This window comes from Phacochoerus africanus, chromosome 15, assembly GCF_016906955.1.
Source record: "Phacochoerus africanus isolate WHEZ1 chromosome 15, ROS_Pafr_v1, whole genome shotgun sequence".
NCBI lineage: Eukaryota > Metazoa > Chordata > Mammalia > Artiodactyla > Suidae > Phacochoerus > Phacochoerus africanus.
Window position 1 is genome coordinate 37,860,530 of NC_062558.1, and position 14,382 is coordinate 37,874,911.

Genomic DNA, 14,382 nt, shown 5'->3' on the forward strand with positions numbered 1-14,382 from the left:
GGGACATTTGGGGAGATGGGACAGCGCTTTCGAGATAAGCTTTTTTTTTTTTTTTATCAGCCTATAAAAATACCACTTTCACTTATCTGCTGGCTCCTTGTCCAGGCTCCTGGGAACAGATGGAAGGATGCACAAAAGAAAGGCCCAGAGGACAAGGGAGGCAGAGACTGGGGTTGGGGGCACTGGGGGCAGGAAGAGAGGAAGTGGCTCAGAAAAAGCCAAAAATATGCTGCATGGACAGTTTCTTCCCTCCAGACTTATCTCCATTCAGACTTCTATTCTTATTTTACTGCATGGAGCAGGGAGAGTCCTATGGGGCAGTGTGTCCTGTGCACTGTCTCGATTCCTTATATATGTTTTGTCTCTGTCTCCACATCCTTGGGTCTGAGTCTATCTGTTCAAACACCTATGAAGTTATTCTATTCAACTGGTATTTATCCAGCGCCGACTATGTAAGAAGGGACGGATGCTGTGTTGAATGAGGCAGTCATGGTCTCTGTCCTCAGCAGTTGAGAGCTTGTGGTGGAGAAAGATAATAAATAAGCACATAACAGAAATGATAGGAGGCAGTGGCCTTTAGGAGAGCTGGGAGCAAGAGAGAATGGCACATGCAAAAGTCCTGGGGTAGGAACAAAGGCTGGTGCAAATGGGGCATGGAGAAGGAGGTGGCTGGAATCCAGAGGCAGGAAGGGGGCAGAAGACGAGTTGGAAGGGATAGGGAGGGGACAGCTCATGCAAGGCCTTAGAGATATGGGAAGGACTGTTTTTTTGTGGTTGTTTTTTTTTTTTTTTTTTTAAGATCTTTGAGCTGCCCTTTGGAGGGTTGTAAGCTGGAACAGGACATGATCCGATGCCTTGTTTTTGCTTACAGGCAGGTAGCTCTGGCATCCGTGGGGGTGGGACTGGGCCAGTAGGTGGAAGGGTGGTGATGCAGTGGCAGTGAGGGTGTGTCCAGTGATCCTGCAGTGTGTGGTCTGCAGGAGGGGCAGAAGATGGGGTCCCAGTCCTGGTTCTGCTCCCAAATCCTCAGGCAGCCTGTCAGTTCTCCTTCCTATTGTTGTGTCTCTGGACCTCGGTTTCCCCACATGTAAAATGAGAATGAGACTAGTTACTGCTGAGGGTTCACATGGGGCACACCTTCCAGATGAGTCTAGGTCAGAGCCCTGGGGCCCATGGTGGGGGGGATTGACATGCTGCCACTTGAGAGGAGGCAGGCTGCAGGGCTGAGGTGGAGCTGGAAAGAGGCTTCTCCCTCGCCTGCTACAAAAATCCATGTGTCCCTCCTTCTCCTGAATTGGTGATCCCCTGCCTGGGTGGGGGGGTTGAATCGAGGGGTTCTCTTGAGCCTCAGTAATGATCCACAATCATGCCCAGGCAGTTACTTCTGCCAGGCTGGGCAGCAGGGATGGGAGGGTTCAAGGTGGGTGTGGACAGTGACGGAGTGGAAATCCTGGATGAATGGATGTGAATATGACTGTGTGTGGGAGCCTGCGTGTGGGTGTGTGTGTACACACAGGCTGGTGTGTGATTTGGGGCAATGGACTGTGATTGTGTGTGTGGTTTTTTGTGTGTGACTATGGGCCAGTGGGGCTGCTTGTGATTGTCTGTGTGACTGAGTTATGTTCACCTATGTGTGGATGTGAGCCTATGGCGTGACCATGGTTGTGTGTCTGGGTGTGTCTGACTCTATGCGAATGTGGGCGTGGGTTTTTGTGGGAATATGAGAGATTGTGTATGTGAGTGAACAAGATACGTAGGTGTGCATTTGCCTGGGGGAGCCTGTGTGAGGCTGAGTATTGGACTGTGTCTGTGTACTTGTGTGTGTGACAGCATCAGTGTGATGGTGAGCATGGCGAGTGCTGTGTGCAAGAAGATCACTGCACCAAGATATGTAGTGGGTGAACCTGCCTGATGTGATTTTGTATGTGTGTGTGCGTGAGAGAGATAGACAGACCGAACTGCTGCCTTTGTACAGGCAGTAGATGGCTCTGCGTGGCTGTGCATGTTAAAAGTGACTCCCAAGTGGCTGGGTCTGGAGCACTATGTTGTTTGAGCCCTTGGGAGCAGAGGGCCAGGACAGTGGCATTGGCCAGGGGCCAGGACACAGGGCTCAGGGAAGCAAGCTCCCTCCCAGCCAGCACTGTGGGGTCGAAGCAGCCAGACCAGAAACCTCACTGCTTTCTGCGCCTGGCTGGTGGAAGCATGGGCTCAGCAGCCCAGGTAAGCACTGGGCCCCTACCTGGACTCCGCAGAGACTGGCTGCAGGTAGCTGTGGTCCTGAATTGACAGGGCTCCAGGGAGCAGACTCATCCTGGAGCGATCCCACCAGGCCCATGGCCTTGGGGGACGAGGTCAAAGCCTGCCTAGGGAGTGAGGCACTTGGGGGAGCAGCCAGGCTGCAGCAACTGATCCCTTGCAACCAACTTCCAAGAAGCAAACTTGGTTAGGATTTAGAGTCAACTCTTCTTTCTCCTGGGCCTGGGGAGGGTCCTGGAGGTGTGTGCTGAGCGCAAGAGCACACCTTGGGGGAGAGGGGCTGTGTGGGCCAGGGAGTGGGGCATGCTTGTGTATCAACTAACCAGCTCCTCAACTCTGCCTGCAGGGCAAGGAACTGCCCCGCCGTCTATCCAGATGTGTATCCAGCACATTTCTTGCACCTGACAATTCCGACTTGCCATGAGTGTGTGTGTATGTGTATGTGTGTTTGTGTGTGTGGGGGGGTGCTTCCCCTGAGCACTGGGGTTCGGGAGGTAGGGAGGGGATTTCATTTATGACACTGTCCCCTCCATCCCCCGGGCACCTTTTGCCCAGTTCCCAGGAAGTGACTGTGGAATTCGTTTCCAAATATAGACTCTAGTGGCCCAGGCTGCCTAGACACGGCCCCTTTGGCCTCCCGGCTGAACGACAGGGCTGTGACTGCCTTCCAGGAGGTGGACCTCCGCTTGGAGCTGTTGGTAAAAATAATAATCATAAAAGTCACCCATAAAAAAAGGAGGGTAGCTGAACATGTGGTTATGAGCCCAGGACACCAGTTGCCCAGTGGTGATGTTTGGGTGGTGGCTGTCTTGCAGGCTACATGCACGCGCACGCGTGCGTGCGCACACACACACACACACACACACACACACACACACACACACGGCATTCCACAAAGACACACAGAACCACACCAGCTCGTACCACACCTACCTGGGGCCCAGCGCACTGCAGACTCATAAGTGTTTTCACATAAGCAGGTACCCGGAAAAAACTATACATGTACTTTCCATGCCCTCTTGCAAGGAAGGACACACAAGAACACACACAAATGCAGACTAACACAACGGCAGAGAGACACAAAGTCCCTTCACAAATGACACATTATCCTCCAGAGAGACTGAAAGATAATATCAGATTCAGCCACACAGAAGGAGACACCCAGCCACCTCTCCAGGTGAGATGGGGAACTTCCAGCTTTGTTGTAAGATGGAGCCAGGGAAGTGCATTGTGACTGGGCCCTTGCCTCTGCTCAGATTCAAGGGTTGTGAGGTCAGGCACTCACTCCTGGGTCCTGGGCCCTCCCCAAGATGGGGGCAGCTGTCCTTGACAGAGAGAGAGGTCTGGGAGAAAACCCAAACAAACCAGCTTGGCTTCTGTCTGCCAGGGTCCTGGCTGTGGGGGTGCACGGGGGAGGTACCCAGGATCCTGAAGATGAGGCAGCCTGGCAGAGCGTGCATTTTACACTGAGATGTGAAGTATCAATTCCCGAAAGGCTGTGGGGCTGGCCTGAAGAAGGGAGGAAGCTGGAGCCTGCGGACCCCTTGAGCCTTCCTTTGCGGGTCTGTCCTGGGGTCTGGACGTCAGACTTCACCATTTTCTACAGAAGTCCTCACTTCCTAAATTGGACTCACCGCAGCTGGAGCTACACCAGGAGCCAGCGTAGGAGAGGTGCTCCCCAGCAAACAGGAGGCAGGAAGAAAGGTCTAGAAGCAGGAAGGCAAGGCGGGCATGACTGGGGAGGCTGCAGGTCCAGCACCAGGCTCAGGCTGCTCTGGATCCTGAGTCCGGAGCCCCCAAAGAAGAGATCTAGTATTCCCTGAGACCTGCCATTTGGCCCTCTGTCCATCCTGAGCCAGTGTGCAGTGTCTGGCTGGCTCCACACCCTCTGCCCTCTGCAGGCTGAGTCTACAGCCCCCCCACCCCTGCACACTCCCATCATCTCCATGTCCACTGGGGAAGCCGCTGGGGCTCCCTTTCAAGCTCTATTTGAGGATGAAAAGTCTAGGGATGGCCCAGAGCTGGGTAAATTTCCAGCAGAGGCTGTGTGACTCGGGCAATTCCCCACTCTCTCTGCGCTTAATTATTTCTTTCAGAAGATGGAACCAGGCACTTCTCCTCTCCCCCTCTACTCCACCCACTCTATTTCTCTGCCCTCCAGGGAACAGGCCTGAAGCTGTGATGAATATGGGCCAGGGTTTGGGAAGAGAACTGCTGAGGTTTGGAGAGGAGAGGTCAGCCTCTCCCCATCCTCCCTCCTCCCTCGAAGGGCTCTGGATCTGTGGCTGTAAAGCCCACAGGCCCTTTCTGGGTCCCTCTGCCTCCTGGGTGAGGGTGGAGAGAGGAGAGAGTAGTGACTTGAAGAGAGATCTAAGCCTTTATCCACGATTCAGGATTCACAAAGCAATGGCCTTTAGCTTCAGCCTACACATTCAGTGCTTAAAAAAGTACCCTTTGTATCCCCCTCCCCTATTCCAAGAGACCTTTTCCCATTCATTCCCTTTCCCGGTCCTGTAAAAGGAATAGCTCCTGGCTTCTGGAATCAGAGTGTCTGGGTTCAAGTCCCACCAGGGTAGGACTGGCCTGGAGCCATCTTCTCACGGAGATATTTGGAGCTAGCTGAGCTGAGCAAAATCGTGTTACAACCACTCCCGGCTTGCTATAAATGTTGGCTCCGAGGGGCACCTCAAGTGCGAATGGCTCTCTGACCCTCTGTCCTGTGCCCCTGTGGACACAAGCAGGACTCTTCTGAAAATATGGAAGCAAAATGCTGGGAAGGAAAGAAGACAGGGGCTTGGGTGCGCTAAGGGAACCCATAGGCTGTAGGCTTTCAGATTCAGTTGGGGAAAAAAAAATGGCTAGAGATGCTACAAGACAGTCCAGCGTTTTGGGGACCTTGGGTGACCCATCAGAAGGAGAGGGAGAGTTTTGTCTTGACCAGCTGGGAGATGAATGAGGTCCACAGGCGACAGAGAAACTAGGATCAGGATCAGAGGCAGAGGAAGACTCGCTCCCTCGTTCAGAGGCCAACTCTCTCTCCCAGAATCCCTACAAACCCAGCATCCAAGCTGATGCTCACCCTGGTTCTTTCTGAGAGCTGCTGCCTCCCAAATGCACACAGAAAAGCCGTTCTGTGCCGTCCGCTGTCCACCCCACAAAAAAAGAGGGGCATTTCCCTCCACAGGTCCAAGGAAAAAGCGGTGCTCCCTCCGATATTATTTAATGCTCTTTATAAGTACATCCACACTTGAACAATTTTCTCCCTTGCAGGAAAAGGAGTATAATTTATTGTTTTTTTCAGTAAGACCCTGCAGACATGAATTTTAGTTTCCGACTTTCCTCCTCCCATTTAGGAGATGTTCTTCCAGGCAGGCGACGAGGTTGCCCAGACCCACGCGGGGAACCTCGGGTACCCGTGGGGATGATCGGCTTAAGTGAAGAGACTCCGTGAGTTCCGGGTCCCTGGCTGAGACGTTCGCGATGAGGGTTTGGATGAAAAGTATTCTACCGGCTGCCCGCGCGCGCGTCTCTGAAGGCATCGCTTTCAACTCAAAGCGTGAGCTTTTGCTGGAGACCCAAACCTACCTGGCAGTGATTCTCCTAAATCGCGATTTTCTCCCCTGTTTAAAAAAGGAGGAGAGTTTTTCAATCCCTGCGGTGCTGAACTCACTAGGGAGGCTCCGGAAAACCCAGAGCGGAGGGCGGAAGCGCCTTGCAGGCCTCAAGGAGCATGGCAAAAGTGCGCGGCGATTGTCCTCCAAGCGCCCGATTGTGGAGGGCGTTCGTGGGGACTCCAGGGTTGCCATGGCGACCAGGAAAACAGGGCCCTGGCGGAAACAATTGCCCGGAACTTTTCCACCAGGAACCACTGTCAGTTGCACCCCCAGGGCCGGCCTCTGTCAATTTCACCCCTAGAGCTTTCTGGGTGTGATTGCGCCGGGGGATCAGGGCGTTTGGGGGTCCTCGCTTCTGGACCTTTCGGCCAGGGCTGCCCCCAAAGGCCAGAAACCCTGCTTCGGTGCTCCGTGCTCGTGGCCCAAGCTGAAAGGGAAGAAAAATTAGAGGTCTCGACCAAGCAATCTTTTTGGTGACGGATCCTTCCAGTTTGGGGTTTGGCCGCCCTGTCAATCCGCACCCCCACCGGCCTCCCTTCACCTCCTCAAGGTCATTACTAGAGTTTTCACTCGCAGCTCCAGGCGGGGTGGCCTCCTCCATCCTCCACCCCTCAACCCCTGCACCGGGTACAGAGCTCTCTTCTGGCAAGTTTCTCCCCGAGAGAGAAGAGGAAGGGAGGTGAGGTTTAGCCCTGCAGATTAAGCTGGCTATTCCAGAGGCAATAAAACAGCCTTTAAGGTTCTTTAAAAAACGGGTAGGCCCGAAGCCTGATCAGACCTTAGGGATTTCCAAAATGACTGGCCTGGTTCATTTTGGCCATAGGATGAATGTTACTGGAATCACTGGCTTGATGAGAAGGCCTCAAGCTAAGCTTTCTTAAAGGGGGTCATTATTCTCACAGTTGCCATCTCCTTTGTTTTCTTTGCTGCTCTGCGTTCTGCCACTCTGCAGGTATACCGAGAGAGAGACCATGTCTCTTCCTTCTTAAATAAAACGCTTTATGCAACCTCAGCTCGAATTCTCCCCAGTGGGGACACCTCCGTGCTCTGTGAGGCCCGGGCTGGCTGGAAAGAGGCCCTAGGGCAGTCAGAACTGGAGAAGTCGGAGTTTTGTCTCTGGTTTTGAATTTGGCCCTTTGAGCAAGCTTAACACGTGTGGATTTAATTTCCCTTTCTTTCTTGCTTTCTTTTCTCTCCCCCCACCCCTATGAGGAAACAAGAAAAATAGTCTGCCGTGTCGACAGCGCGACACCGTTCCCTTTGCCAAAGAAAATTTGTCTTTCCAGAACCCCAGAGAGCAAGTGGGCTCCCAGGTTTCCATCGTATCTTCCAGTTGAGAGAGGGGTTTCCAGACAGGCCCCCCGCCGGCATCCCAGACCTGGAGATATTAGCCTAAATTCTCTATCTTTACGGGGTCAGAGCCCTGGAATGTAGTATTCCCCATCCCCCACTTCTTTGGGGGATGTGGGGACATTCTGACCCTGCAGACACAGTGACTAAACGAGGAGGCCTTTCTGCAGGTCCTGGGCTGCAGGTATGATTGGAGTTCTCAGGCTCAGTGTCCATCTATGGGGACAGGAGGGGACTCCTGGTTTTCTCAGCTCAAGACCCTCACCCTTGTCCTTCACCAGGGACTTCTAAGGTGGAGGGAGCAAGAACAGGGGCTCCTTGGCACCCCAAACACTGTACTGCCTTCTGTTCTTTGGGAGCTTGCAAATCTCTGGCGATGCTATTTCGGTTGAACCGTTAGAATGATGATCCCACAGCCATTTCTTATTTCATTAACTTGACTGCAGTGGTGGTGGTTGTGGGGGAATCACTCCCCCAATTTGGGGGAGTGCGGAGGGATATTTCCAAAGCACAGGAAACAGCATCAAACATGCCTAATTGGTAAAGTAAGGCGAAATACTAATTCTTGGTGGGACATACTGAAGCATATTGGATATTGAAATAATAATAACAGCCAGTATTCCCAGATACTTCCGGTCAGAAGGGAGGAAACCAGGCACTGAATACAACATTGGGATGGAAGACACTGCAGTCCTTGAAAAAAATATAATAGAGCCAGACTTAACTAGGCAGTAGAGAAAGTGACCCCCTGAGAAACAAGGGAATTTCCCACCCTCAGTCTGACCTTTTCTTTTGCAAAAGGAGTTGGTCAAAGTTTATTTTCACCATCATGTATACTGTTGTTTTAATTCGTATTAATTTTCCCAGTCCTATCTGCACTTCTACCTACTTTTTTGTCTTCAATAGAGATCCCAGTCAGGCGGGACACATCGGGAGAGAAACGGAAAGGCGGTGGATTGTTAAGTGAGCTTTCTTTGGGGAGGAAAGAAATACGGGGGTTTGGGATGTGACTTTCTTAAAAGTAGAAGGCAAGAGCAAAGGAAAAAGATCAACAGCGGTCGCCCTTGCTTTTATTCTGTTTCGACTTTTCAAAGTAGGAACCTCTGCTGTTCTATCCATTGCAATATTAAAATAAGGGCAGGAATTTTGCAAAATATGGAAAATACATTTCGGAAAAAAACCGTGCTGGGGGGGGCAGGTCGAGAAAATCCTTCAAAATAAGGAAGGGAGGTTGCGAATCAGAGCCTCTCTTTCAAGTTTATTGTCTAATGGTCGGGAAAAGAACGGAGATTCTCGACTCTAGTTGAGGTCTTAAGTTTATTCTATCCGTGCTGCGGCCTCCAGACCCTCAGGGACAGCGGGTCCGGAAGCTGAGCCTGCGGAATCCTTTGTGAGTTGGTCGGGGTGTATGCGGGGCCCGCGCTGGGGATGCAGGAGAAAGGAACCTAACAGAAAAGAGCTCGCCCCACTCGGAGTTTCGCTTTCCCCTTTCAGTCTCGGCGGGGCCCGGGCCTCCGTTTCAGGCCCACCTCTGCCCAGAGGTCAAATAGGAACCCATCTCCAGGTTTTGGGCGAAGGATTTCAGGTTGCGCTCCTAGGCATGTGGGAACTAACGTTGTACCCAAAGGGCCTCGGACTGGGGAAAAGATACTTAATAATTTGGGAAACAAAAGGGAAGCTTGGGAAGGTCACTGAGGCCTGGCCGAGAGGAGGGACGCGGGCTCTGCTTGCTGGAAGCTACAGACAGAGTCCGCGGCCCGGCTGGCCCGGGCGCCCGTGTCCGGCGCTGGAAACCACTGTCTGGTATCCCCGCGACGCTGACCTTAGCTCCGGAGGCAGCTTGGTCGATTGCGTTCCTGTACTTTCTGTTGCCAGGGCCAGGAGCTAGGCCAAGCTTCGGGAAGCCCTGGGGGCTGGGCAGGCGCGCAACCCGGGGTCGAAGCCCGTAGCAGGGGGCAAGTCCAGATTCCGTTGTCCGGCTCCCTCGGGACCCCTCGGCGAGGAACTTACCCTTCCGGAAGGTCGGGAGCTCGAAGGCTCGGTGCAGAGTAGGCCTAGCTCTCCTCTCGGCGTCGCGGGGGGCGTCTATGCAGTACGTTTCGCAACGGTACATAGAGCATTTCCAGCTGCGCGCAAAACCTTGTGCGCAACCGCCGCGGGGCTGCTTAGACGTTATGCCCATAGATGAGACCAGTAACAAGAATAATCGTTATTGCAAAACAAAATAGAGCGACTCGTCCCTCTGCAGGACCTGGTACTGATTTTTCTCTGCAGAAATCACCCTTCTCCATCCCCACCCCACCACCCACTCGCACCCCGCCCCCGCCAGGCCACGCTGGGACGGGTTGCATCCCCGACCTAGCTAGAGGAGGATTCGCAGAATGGACTTTTTCTTTGCAAGAAACACTGCGCAGGGCTCTCTCTTCTCCCTAAAGTCTCTGTTTCTTCCCCCGCTCCGCGATAACCCAGTGATTACTTCTATGCAAGTCCGCTGGCGGACACTGAGTTATCGCGTCCCAAACTTAACCAGCTAGAGAGGCGCCTCAATTCACGTATGCTGAGAGCTCCTCCTGGGGAAAAAAAAAATCTTTTTTAATAATAACACTCTTACCTCCTGCAAGAGACCTCGGCTCCCCTGCCCCACCACCCCAACTTGATTTCTTTCCAATCCCTGGGTTGAGGTGAGCTCCCACCTCTCTTAGCCCAAAGCCCTCCTCCCCCCTCCCTAAGAAAATCGATCTTGGCTCCATTCGTGGCTGAGGTCCGCCACCCCCATTTCCCCAGAGAGCGTTAGATTTGTTTATTTCTTTATTTATTCCCGGGGCCCAGGCGTCTGGGACTTGTGGCTGTGCAGACCCAGCCGGGAGTGATAGGCGAAGACGGAGAGAAATCAACCTCCCGCCGCTGCCCCCCAGTCGAGCCTGACAGCTCGCGGTTCGGTTGCGTGACTCGTGACGTCTCCAAGTCCTATAGGTGCAGCGGCTGGTGAGATAGCCCGTATTGCCTGGTTGCCTCTTTATTTTATTGGGGTATGCCTGGTAATAAACAGTAATATTTAATTTGTCGAAGACCACAAACCAACTGTGAGCTGGGAGGTACATACTACTCTTGACAGACGCTGGAAGAAGGCTTGCCCTAAGAGGGGGTCTCTTTTGGGGGGTCCTTTCTAAACTCTTCACCTGAACAACCCCTTACTAGCCAGGCGTCACTCACTGGCTTCCGCGCTGGAAAGAAGAGGTGGGATTTTTGGAGGTGAGTGTCGCCCTGGAGAATTCTGGGGATGAGGGGTAAAGGATTCTCTTAGGACTTGCCTGCCCACTGCCTCCTGGCTTTCCGCTTTCCGTCTCAACTCAGCCCTGCTGGATCCCCCCCCTCCCCCGCCCCTTGCTACTTTTCTCTGTGAAATAATGCACTCTCTTGCTTGCATTTTGCCTTCCAGTGTCACCTGGCAAGAGGAGATTCCCCCTTGAGGTTTCAAAATCCCTGGTTCGCTTGGTGGCCCGAAGCATCTTCACTTCACGAGCTAAGCAAATCTGGCCAGGCAGTTACTTGGGGGAGTAGAGATTCTCCCTCTCCAGAGGGGCCTGCAGATTATTTATGGGAATTTATTTTATCCGCAAATCTCTGAGAATTTAAAGGGATTGGAGAGCGCTTTCTGGATTTCCCCTTCCTTTTGCCCGAGATGCAGGCTCATCCTGAAGCCATGTTTGTTTTCTGTCTTTGGCCGGGGGTCGCCCCTTGAGCGAGCCCAAAGTCCTCGGAGCTGACATTTTGGAAGGGTGAGGGTGTTTTCACAAATAAATAAACTGTCTTGGCAAAAGGCTGTTTGAAAGCAAACCTGGAAGGTGGAGTGAGAACTGCAGCAAATGCTCCGGCTGGTTTTCTCCCTGGTTGTCCCACTTTTTAGGATTGGACGATCCACTCTAGAATTTTGCAGCGATGTGTCAGGCCTGCCTTGGGATTTTAGTTCCAAGGGTCTGAGAGGATTACACCGAGGCGGCCTCAGATCTCCAGGGCAGTTCTCTTCCTTCTGTTCCTCTCCCCAGACCTTGGCTTGCAGGCCTGAATCTCTAGGCAGAGCCCCAGAAAAGAACCAGGTGAAGGAGACGTGGGTGAGAAACAGAACAGGAACCCTGACATTTGTTCCAAGCACTAATTCTTGGTTTTCCAAACTGGGTCTGCTCAGGCTAAGACCTACTGACTGTGTTTACGCTTCTATTGACCTCTTCAACTCGACCCTCAAAATAATACATTTCAGAGAGGAGGAGGGAGGGAGTGGAGATGAAAACCTGAGCCAGCCCCCATTGACTGTTTGATTATTTTAATAATACTGGGCACTGCCTTGTGTACACCTCCAGCCAGGGAGGTCTGGTGGCCCTGGGAGGGTGGGGGTGGGAGCGAAGGGCGATTTCTTGGCATCTTTGATCTCGGCTCCCATCCCAAGGCACCTTCACCCTGCCTTCACCCCGGAGTCACCGAGAGTCGGGGTGATGAGTGGGGAGGGGGGGTGATGTCAGGGCAGCTAGCAGCAGCAGGCTGGGCCAGGCGAGGTCAGGCAGCTCTCCGTCTTGAGGTCAGCGGTGGAGGGAGAACGCTGGCAAGGCTGCAGAGGAGGCTGCTGGTGGCGTGTGTGCGTGCACTCCTAGTGCGTTCAGGCTCCGTTCTCTGCACGGCCCGTGTCACCGTGATTACTTCCCGGGCAGAAGCCGACCGGGGTTTGCTATGATTTGTGCGGGATTTTTTGCAGCCACCGAGCCTCGCTCCGAGAAGCAGAGATGGATGGAGGTTGGGAAGGGGGTGGAGAGGAGGGGGTGATCTCGAGGTCTGGGTTTGAGAGTCCTGTGGTGATTTGAGTGTTCGGGAAATCTAATGGAAAAGGTGGTTGGGGGAGGGAGTGGGAAGGGACTGGGAGGAGGGAGGGAGAGAGAGAGGGGGAGAGAGAGAGGGAGGGAGAGGGAGAGGGAGGCAGAGAATGTGCAGTGGGAGCTAGCTGGATAGGCATTTTCAGTACTTTGTAAGCATCAAGGCAGCCCAGCGTCACTGACCTCAGCTGAGTTGGCTTGTATTTCTGAGAGAGAGAGAGAGAGAGAGAGAGAGAGAGAGAGAGAGAGAGACCGACTTACCTCGGATTCCGGAACTCTAACCCCGAAAGCTGCGCTCAGAAAGGACTTCCACCATTCTCAGGGCTCTCTCTTCTCTCCCTCCCTGGGGTGCAAGGGAGAAGCTGGGCACTGAGATCATACTGCTGGGGGTGCTCACAGAGGCTGCTGTTTTGCGTTTTTCGGAGCCCTTCTGGCGCCTGACAACTTGAAGTCTAGAGAGAGAGCGGGCGCAAAGCGGAGGAGGTGTGTGGCGGCTGTGGGCAGTCGCTACCGAGGCTCCCCCGGTGGGTGCTCCTTTGTAGGCAGCGCTAGCCGCCGGTCTGGGGAAGCAGCCCCTCGAGTAGACCCCCGGAGCCACCATGCCCGCGCCCCCGCCTCGCCGCCGGCTTCCCTGCTAGGAGCAAGAAGGCGTGCGGTGAATGCACCAGCTTCGCCGCCGAGCGAGGTAACTGTTCCGTAGATGGCCTGGGAGGCTCGGGAGGGAGCCGGCTGGCCGAGTCGGCCCGGGGAGGCGCGGAAGGCTGCACTCCAGCCTTGCCCGGGATTCTCCAAGGCTCGGCTCGCGGAGATTTTGCGCGGCCCGGGGCTGCCCGGCGCGTGGAGCCGAGGAGGCGGCCCGGGCCCGCGGGAGCCGGCGCGGAGGTTTGCAGGACGCGCGGCCTGGTTCTGTCAAACCGCATCTCGTTCGGCCCTCTCCAGCCCCGAGCTCCCGGGACCCGGCTCGGGGTGGGATTTTCCCCTCGGCCGGCGGTGAATGGGAGCGCACGTGGGGGACGCCAGCCCCGCTTTCTTTTGTTGTGAGCAGGCTTCGGGGCTCCTGTTGCCGCCTCCCCCGAACCCCAAGGGCGTGGTGAAGGAGGCCTCGGACCCCATTTCTGGGTCTTCAGCCGCTGCAGACCAGGGTGGGAACCAGCCTTTTGGTGTAGCAGCTGCTAAGATGCTGGGGGGGGTGGCATTTCTTGTGCCTCCTTCCCAGTCTTTCCGGGTTTGGAGAGAGGAAATCCTTACTTGTGAACGTAGAGGAGATCAGAGCAGAAGGCAAGCTCCTCCGGGGTTGAAGCGCTGCAACTGTTATTTCCAGTGTTCCAACCTCACATGTCCATAAACCCGGGCCATTGCACGCGTTGTGTTGGACCCCCGTGGACTTCAGTGGCCGGTTCCACACCAGAAGCCCAGGATTTACCTGGGAATCACTCTGTGGCCACTAACCTAGAGTTTGGGCCTGTAGTTCCACCAAGCCAGGCTTGGCTGAAGCTCGCAGAATCTCCCCTTGGTCAGGCCGCTCAACAAAACCCCCCTCTCCAGCTAGAGAGCAGAGAAAAAAGGAGAATGCACCCCAGGCCGGAGGCTGAATGCTGGCCTCAGGCACCCAGCACCTCGCCTCCCTCCCAGCTGCTGCTCGGCTTGCTTTCTTGCCCCTTTCTGTTTGGCTACTTTTTATTTCTCAAGTTGCTTATGGTGTGTGCGATGGGGGGAGAGGACTCTTAATATTAAAGGACTTTTAATTTTAGCTGATAAAAGATGAACGTGAATTCTCAGACCTGGTCTCTGGGTCTGCAAATCTTTCACCTCCTATGTTTTTGGTTTTGCAAGAGGCGGGTTACTTCAGGCATTTTGCCTCCTGCAGAAAACTATTCCTGTTGCCAGATTTAATAAACAGGGCTCTGCTGGCTCCTATAATTTGATGAAGGAGAAAAAATTCTCAGAAGGGCACTAGCTTTGTGTTTTGTTTTGTTTTTGGTTCGTACCCAATGGCTTCCAAAAATACCCAGGCCTTATCTTTATTGGCTCTTCCAGAAGTCCAGACAAATTTGACGGGCAGCTCACTTATCAGGGGGAGCCTGCGCAGGGGAGATGCGGGCCTCCCCTCCTCCCGGTCTGACGCGGGTCTTTCGCAAGAGGTGGTGCGTGGTCATAAAGTAATAGTAATGATAATAGTAATAGGACCTTCTGCAGCCTCCTTCAGCAGGGAAAGGAGGTGCTGGTAGCTGGAAACTGCTGGTGGCAGCCTAGTAACTGCTCCCTCCTGTCACCAGAACTGTGTTTCCAACCTTCTCTTT

General features: G+C 53.9%; 1 protein-coding gene across 3 annotated transcripts in view; it reads left to right on the forward strand.

Annotated features, from left to right (window-relative positions):
- The first annotated feature begins 9,830 nt into the window (after positions 1–9,830).
- Positions 9,831–14,382, forward strand: part of TBX5 (T-box transcription factor 5) — a 53,550-nt gene continuing 48,998 nt past the window's right edge. For 2 of the 3 annotated variants that reach the window (XM_047761361.1, XM_047761362.1), the window contains exon 1: positions 12,628–12,767. The gene's annotated coding sequence lies outside the window, so the exon portion shown is untranslated. Of the gene's footprint in view, positions 10,473–12,627; positions 12,768–14,382 lie in introns of those variants that run through there. The other variant, XM_047761364.1, reaches the window with a different exon arrangement.